Genomic DNA, 9,688 nt, shown 5'->3' on the forward strand with positions numbered 1-9,688 from the left:
TATTGCAATGCTCCAATGTAACACTATCACCCCATGTCCCATTGTATTGTTTCAATATGCCATCACAATGCTAACCTAAGTCTTCTCAGTGTTCCTTTGTGACATCACAATACTCATATGAGCCAATACAATTACTCCCGTGCTAATATATTGCTCCAATATGCCATCAAAATGCTAGAATATGACTTCTCAATATTCCGTTACAACATCACAATGATCCAGTGTGCTAACACTATGGTCCCAAATGTGCCATCAAAATGTTAAAATATGATTTCACAGTGATTCATTATTACATCACAATGCTCCATGGTGCCATCACCATGTTACAGTATGACTGCAAAATGTATCAATATGCGATTACAATGCTCAAATGTGACATCACAATGGTTTAATCTGCCAACCCCATAGGTCTATGTGCTAGTATATTGTTCCAATATGCCAACAATGTTACAATATGACTTCTGAATATTCCCTTGTGACATCACAATGCTCAAATGTGACATCACAATGCTCCAATATGCCAACACTCTCACAACACGTACCATTATATTGCCCCAATTTGGCATCACAATGTTACAATATAACTTCAAAATGTTATATTTTGTCATCACAATAATCCATTGTACCATCATGATGTTACATTTGATTTCACAATGTTGGATTGTGTCATCACAATGCTCCACAATGTTACACTGATTTCACAATGTCTGATTGTGTCATCACTATGCTCCAGGTTGTCATCAAAAGGCTCCACTGTGAAATCACAGTGTTCCAATGTGCCATTACATGCTCCAAGGTCTCAACACTAACACCACGTGTGACATTATTGTGTTCCAATATTTCATGACAATGTTACAATTTGACTACGCAATGTTCCATTGTGACATCCCCAGGCTCCAATGTGCCAACACTATCGCCCCATGTGCCATTATATTGCTTCAATGTCTCATCACAATGTTACAATATGACTTCACAGTATTCCACTGTGACTTCTTAATGCTCCACTTTGACAACAGAATACTCCAGTGTGCGATCACAATGTCACAATATGACTTCACAATAATCCATTGTGATGTAACAATGCTTGAATATGACCCCACAATGCTCCAATGTGCCAACACTATCACCCCATGTGCCATTATATTGTTCCAATGTGCCATCACGAAGTTACAATATTACTTCATAATATTCCTTTCTCACTTCACAATGCTCCATTGTGACATCACAGTGCTCCAATGTGCCAACATTATTGCCTCATGTGGTATTATATTGCTTCAATGAGCCATCAAATATTACAACTTCTCAGTGTTCCATTCTGACATAAAAATGCTCCAATCTTACATAACAATGCTCCAATGCCAACACTATTGACACATGTGCCATTATTTTGCTCCAGTGTGCCATCACAATGTTACAATATGACTTCACAATGTTCCATTGTGACATCACAGTGATCCAATATGACAATACAGTTCTCCAATGTGACACCACAATGCTCCAATTTGCCAACCCAATGTTACAATATGAATTCCCAATGTGCCATTGTGACATTACAATGCTCATTCTGCCATCACTACGCACATTTGTATCATTACAATGATCCATTGTGTCGTCATTAGGCTCAATATGGAAACATGGTGCTCAATGTCCCCTCACAGTCCCCCAATGTGACCTCACAATGATCCATGGTGCCATCACAGTGGTACAATATTACCTCATAATGTTCCATTGTGAAATCACAATGGTCACTGTTATATCACAGCGTTCCTTGCTGTCATCACTGTGTTACAATATGATTCACAATCTTCCAATGTGAAATTAGAATGCTCCATTATGTCATCACAATGCTCCAATGTGCCATCACTGTCATCTCAAGTTCTATTATATTGCTCCAATGTCCCATCACAATTTTAAAATATGGCATCTCAATGTTCCATTGTGACATCGCAATACTCCATTGTCACATCACAATGCTCAATGTCCAGCACTCTAGCCCCACGTGCATTATATTGCCAGACTTTGTCATCACAATGTTGCAATATGACATCACAATTCTATCTGCCAACACGATAGGTCCATGTGCTAGTATACTGCTCCAATATGCCAACAATGTTACAATATGACATCACAGTTCTCGAATGTGACATCACAGTGCTCCAACATGCCAACACTATGGCCCCACGTGCCATTATATTGCCCCAATTTGGCATCACAATGTTGCAATATACCTTCACAATATTACATTTTGACATCACAATGCTCCATTGTGCCATCACAATGTTACATTTGATATCACAATGTTTGATTGTGTCATCACAATGCTCCAGGGTGTCATCACAATGCTCCACTTTGAAATCACAATGCTCCAATGTGACATCAAAATGCTCCAAATTCTCAACACTAAGGCCTCTTGGGACATTATATTTCTCCAATATGTCATGACAATGTTGCAATTTGGTTTTGCAATGCTCCAATATGACATCACAATACTTTAGTGTGACATCACAATGCTCCAACATGCCAACACTACCGCCCCATGTACCATTATACTGCTTCAATGTGTCATCACAATGTTACAACATGACTTCACAGTATTCCACTGTGACTTCTTAATGCTCCAATTTGACATCAGAATGCTACAGTGTGCCATCACAATGTTACAGGATGATTTCACAAAAATCCATTGTGATGAAACAATGCCTGAATATGACATCAGAATACTCCAGTGTGCCAACACTATCGCCAGATGTGCCAATATATTGCTCCAATGTGCCATCAAAATATTCCATTGTGACATCACAATTATCCTCTGTGACATCACAATGCTCCAATGTGACATCACAATGCTGCAATGTGACATCACAATATTCCAATATGCCATTCAGAGTGTTACAATATGACTTCACAATGTTCCATTGTGAAATCACAGTGATCCAATGTGAAAACAAATTCTCCAATGTGATATCACAATGCTCCAATTTGCCATCACAATGTTACAATATGACTTCACAATGTTCCATTGTGACATCGCAATGCTCATTGTGATATCACTATGCACATTTGTGTCATTACAATGATCCATTGTGTCGTTATTATTCTCAGTATACAAACATGGTGTTCAATGTACCGTCACAGACCCAGTGTGGCCTCACAGTGAACCATGGTGCCATCACAATGTTACAGTATGACTTATTAATGTTCCATTGTGACATCACAATTTTCCAGTGTGACATCACAATCATCCAATGTGCCAACACTATGGTCCCAAGTCCCATTATTTTCCTCCAATGTTCCATCAAAAGGTTACAGTATCAATTCACAATGTTCCATTGTTATATCACAATGCTCCTTGGTGTCATCACTATGTTACAATATGACTTCACAATCCTCCAATGTGAAATTACAATATTGCAATATGACATCACAATACTCCAATGTGAAAACACTGTCATCTCATGTCCCATTATAGGGCTCCAATGTCCCATTACAATGTTACAATATTACTTCTCAATCTTCCATTGTGACATCACCATACTCTATTGTGACATCACAATGCTCCAATGTCAAGCACTATTGCCCCATATGCAGCATATTGCTACACTTTTTCATTACAATGTTACAATATGACATCACAAAGTTCCATTGAAACACCAAAATGCTCCAATGTGCTAATAACATCGCCCCATGGAACTTATATTTCTCCAATGTGACATCACAGTGTTACAATATGAATTCAAAATGTTCCATTGTTAAAAACAATCCTCCAGTGTGACATCACATGGCTCCAATGTGCCAACTCTATCGCCCCTTGTGACATTATTTTGGTCCAATATGCCATCACGATGTTTGAATATGAATTCAAAATGTTCCACAGTGATATCAGAATGCTCCGTGGTAACATCACAATATTGCAATATGACTTCACAGTGTTCCATTGTGACATCACAATGCTCCAATGTGAAATCATGATGTTCCAATGTGCCAACACTAACCCCATATGCGCCATTAAATTTCTCAAATGTGCCATCACAATTTTACAATATGACTTCGCAATTTTCCATTGTGCCATCACAACTCACCTATATGCCATTACATTGTTCATTGTGCCAACATGATACGAAATTGTGCTTTACCATGATCCATTGTGTCGTCATCATGCTCAATATGCAAACACGGTGCACAATGTCCCCTCACAATCTGCAAATTCGACCACACAATTCTCCATAGTAATATCACAATATTAAATATGATTTCCCAATGTTCCATTGTGACATTACAATGCTCCAATGTGCCAACACTATCTCCCCATGTGCCATTATATTGCTCCAACATGCCAAGACAATGTAACAATATGACTTCACAATGTGACTTCATAATACTGGAATGTGCCAACACTTTTGCCCCATGTGCCATTATATTGCTACAATGTGACACCACAATGTTACAATATGACTTCGCAATGTTCCAATGTGACATAACAATGCAGCAATATAACAAGACTATCTCCCCACATGCCTTTATATTGCTCCAAAGTGCCATGACAATGTGACAATATGACTTCACAATGTTCCATTGTGACATCACAAGCCTCATTGAGCCATCACTATGCACATTTGTGTCATTACAATGATACATTGTGTCTTCATTATGCTCAATATGCAACATGGTCCTCAACGTCTCCTCACAGTCCCACAATGTGACCTCAAAATGATCCATGGTGCCATTACAATGTTACAAGAAGACTTCATAATGTTACATTGTGACATCACAATGCTCTGTGGAGCCTTCACAATGTTGCAATATGACTTCACAATGTTCCATTGTGACATAACATTAACAATGCTCCAATTTGAAATCAAAATGCTCCAATGTGCAAACACTAGCCCCACATGTGCCATTATATTGCTCAAATGTGCCATCACAATTTTATAATATGACTTCTCAATGTTCCATTGTGCCATCACAACGCAACTATATGCCATCACAATGCTCATTGTGCAAAGGTGATGCGCAATTGTGTCATTACCATGATCCGTTGTGTCATCATAATGCTCCGTATGCAAACACGGTGCTCAATGTCCCCTCACAGTCCGCAAATTTGACCACAGTTCTCCATTTTACCATCACAATATTACACTAGGACTTCACAATGTTCCACTGTGACATTGCAAAACTCCAATGTGCCAACACAATCTCCACATGTGCCATTCTATTGCTCCAACGTGCCATCACAATGTAACAATATGAGTTCACAATGTGACGTCACAAACTGCAATGCGCCAACACTATTGCCCCATGTGCTGTTCTATTGCTCCAATGCGCCATCACAATGTTTCAGTATGATTCACAATGGAGCCTTGTGAAGTCACAAAGATCCAATGTGACATCACAATGCGTCAATGTGCCATTACTATCGCCACATGAGCCATTCTGTTGCTCCAATGTGCCATCAAGATGTGACAATGTGACTTCATAATGTTCCATTATGACATCACAATATTCCATTGTGACTTCAAAGTACCACAATGTGACATGAAATTCCTCCAATGTGAAAACTGTATCACCTCATGTACCATTATATTGCTCCACTGGGACATCACAATGTTACAATATGATTTCAAAATGCTCCAATGTGACATCACAATGCTCTAATGTGCCAACACTATCTCCCCAAGTACCATTATATAGCTCTAAAATGTCATCACAATGTTACAATATGCCTCCACAATGCTCCCTTGTCACATCACAATCCTCAAATGTGACATCACAATGCCCCATGGTTCCATCACACTGCTACAATATGAATTCACAATGTTACATTGTGACTTCACAATGCTCCAATGTGACATCGCAATGCTTCAATGTGCCAACACTATCACACCATGTGAAATCAAAATTCTCTATGGTGTGATGACAATGTTACAGTATGACTTCACAATGTTCTATTGTGAGATCACAATGCTAGAGTATGACTTCACAATGCTCCAATATGACAACACAATGCTTCAGTGTTCAAACACTATCGCTTCATGTGGCATCACAATGCACTATGGTGCCATAACAAAGTAACAGTATGATTTCACAGTGTTCCATTTTGACATCACAGTGATCTACTGTGACATCACAATGCTCAAAGGTGACATCACAGTGCTCCAATATGCCATCACAGTGTTCCAATATGAGTTCACAATGTTCCAATGTGATTTCACTATGGTTCAATGGGACATCACAATTCTCCAAGGTGCCAACACTATCTCCCCATGTGCCATTAAATTCCTGCCATGTGTGATCACAATGTGACAATATGACTTCTCAATGTTCCATTAGGAAATCACAATGCTCCAGTGTGATATCACTATGCTCCAATGTTCCAACACTATTGCCCCATAAGCGATTATATTGCTCCAATGTGCCATCACGAAGTTACATTATGACTTCACAATATTCCATTGTGACATCACAATGCTCCAATATACCAACACTATTGCCCCATGTGGCATTATATTGCTCCCATATGCTATCACAATATTACATCATGACTTCTCAATGTTCCATTGTGAAATAACAATGCTCCATTCTTACATCACAGAGCTCCAATGCCAACACTATCGACACATGTGCCATTATTTTGCTCCAATGTGCCATCACAATCTTACAATCTGCTCTCAATGCCATTAAATTCCTGCCATGTGTGATCACAATGTGACAATATGACTTCACAATGTTCCATTGTGAAATAACAATGCTCCATTCTTACATCACAGAGCTCCAATGCCAACACTATCGACACATGTGCCATTATTTTGCTCCAATGTGCCATCACAATCTTCAATCTGCTCTCAATGCCATTAAATTCCTGCCATGTGTGATCACAATGTGACAATATGACTTCTCAATGTTCCATTGTGAAATAACAATGCTCCATTCTTACATCACAGAGCTCCAATGCCAACACTATCGACACATGTGCCATTATTTTGCTCCAATGTGCCATCACAATCTTCAATCTGCTCTCAATGCCATTAAATTCCTGCCATGTGTGATCACAATGTGACAATATGACTTCTCAATGTTCCATTGTGAAATAACAATGCTCCATTCTTACATCACAGAGCTCCAATGCCAACACTATCGACACATGTGCCATTATTTTGCTCCAATGTGCCATCACAATCTTCAATCTGCTCTCAATGCCATTAAATTCCTGCCATGTGTGATCACAATGTGACAATATGACTTCTCAATGTTCCATTGTGAAATAACAATGCTCCATTCTTACATCACAGAGCTCCAATGCCAACACTATCGACACATGTGCCATTATTTTGCTCCAATGTGCCATCACAATCTTCAATCTGCTCTCAATGCCATTAAATTCCTGCCATGTGTGATCACAATGTGACAATATGACTTCTCAATGTTCCATTGTGAAATAACAATGCTCCATTCTTACATCACAGAGCTCCAATGCCAACACTATCGACACATGTGCCATTATTTTGCTCCAATGTGCCATCACAATCTTCAATCTGCTCTCAATGCCATTAAATTCCTGCCATGTGTGATCACAATGTGACAATATGACTTCTCAATGTTCCATTGTGAAATAACAATGCTCCATTCTTACATCACAGAGCTCCAATGCCAACACTATCGACACATGTGCCATTATTTTGCTCCAATGTGCCATCACAATCTTCAATCTGCTCTCAATGCCATTAAATTCCTGCCATGTGTGATCACAATGTGACAATATGACTTCTCAATGTTCCATTGTGAAATAACAATGCTCCATTCTTACATCACAGAGCTCCAATGCCAACACTATCGACACATGTGCCATTATTTTGCTCCAATGTGCCATCACAATCTTCAATCTGCTCTCAATGCCATTAAATTCCTGCCATGTGTGATCACAATGTGACAATATGACTTCTCAATGTTCCATTGTGAAATAACAATGCTCCATTCTTACATCACAGAGCTCCAATGCCAACACTATCGACACATGTGCCATTATTTTGCTCCAATGTGCCATCACAATCTTCAATCTGCTCTCAATGCCATTAAATTCCTGCCATGTGTGATCACAATGTGACAATATGACTTCTCAATGTTCCATTGTGAAATAACAATGCTCCATTCTTACATCACAGAGCTCCAATGCCAACACTATCGACACATGTGCCATTATTTTGCTCCAATGTGCCATCACAATCTTCAATCTGCTCTCAATGCCATTAAATTCCTGCCATGTGTGATCACAATGTGACAATATGACTTCTCAATGTTCCATTGTGAAATAACAATGCTCCATTCTTACATCACAGAGCTCCAATGCCAACACTATCGACACATGTGCCATTATTTTGCTCCAATGTGCCATCACAATCTTCAATCTGCTCTCAATGCCATTAAATTCCTGCCATGTGTGATCACAATGTGACAATATGACTTCTCAATGTTCCATTGTGAAATAACAATGCTCCATTCTTACATCACAGAGCTCCAATGCCAACACTATCGACACATGTGCCATTATTTTGCTCCAATGTGCCATCACAATCTTCAATCTGCTCTCAATTTCCCCATTATGCCAGTGCCATTATATTGCTCTATTGTGCCATCACAGTGTTACAATATGACTTCACAGTGTTCCATTGTAATATCACAGTGATCCTGTGTGACATCACAATGCTCCAATGTGATGTCACAATGCTCAGTGAGACATTACAATGCTCGAATTTGTAATAACAATTCTCAATGTGCCATCACAATCTTCAATCTGCTCTCAATTTCCCCATTATGCCATCATAATGCTCAATTATGTCTTAAAAATGCTCCACTTTGCCATCATAATATTCAGTGTGCCATGACAATTGACCAATATCTCATTATAATGCTCCATTGTGGCATCACCATACTCTATGTGTTACCAAAATGCTCCAGTATGTCTTCAACATGCTCCGTTTTTAACATCACACTCCTCAGTGTGCATAACAATGCACCAATGCGTTATCACAAGTCTAAACGTTCCTTCAGAATGCCCCAAAGTGTCATCACAATGCTCCAATGTGACATCAAAATACTCCCATGTGGAAAAACGCTCCAATGGGACATCACAGTGCTCAGTGCACCAACACAGTGCCCCCAGTGTGTCATCACAATGCTCAATGTGCCAAAACTCTCCTCCAATGTGTCATTATAATGCTCAAATATCACATCCCAATGCTAAGTGTGCCATAACAGTGCATCAATTTGTCATCACAATGCCCCAATGTACCACAACAATGTTCAATAGGCCATCACAATGCTGCAGTATGGAATCGAAATGTTTCAGAGTGCCCTCAAATCCCAACTGTGCCATTTCAGTGGCCCAATATCCCATCACAATGCTCAAATATGTCTTCAGAATGCCTAACTGTGACCTCACAATTCTAACATATGTCTTTGCAATGCTTCATTCTGCCATCGCACTCCTCAGTGTGCCATAACAATGCGTCAGTGTGTCACCACAATACTCAGTTTGACATCACAATGCCCCATTGTGTTATCTCAATCCTCCAATGTGCTATTCTATTGTTTCACGTGTCACCATAGTGCGCAGCGTGTCATAGCAATGCACCAATATGCCAACACAAACCTCCAATGTGATGTCACAATGCTCACTGAGATATTACAATGCTCA

This window comes from Nannospalax galili, unplaced genomic scaffold (assembly GCF_000622305.1).
Source record: "Nannospalax galili isolate Female #2095 unplaced genomic scaffold, S.galili_v1.0 scaffold1008, whole genome shotgun sequence".
NCBI lineage: Eukaryota > Metazoa > Chordata > Mammalia > Rodentia > Spalacidae > Nannospalax > Nannospalax galili.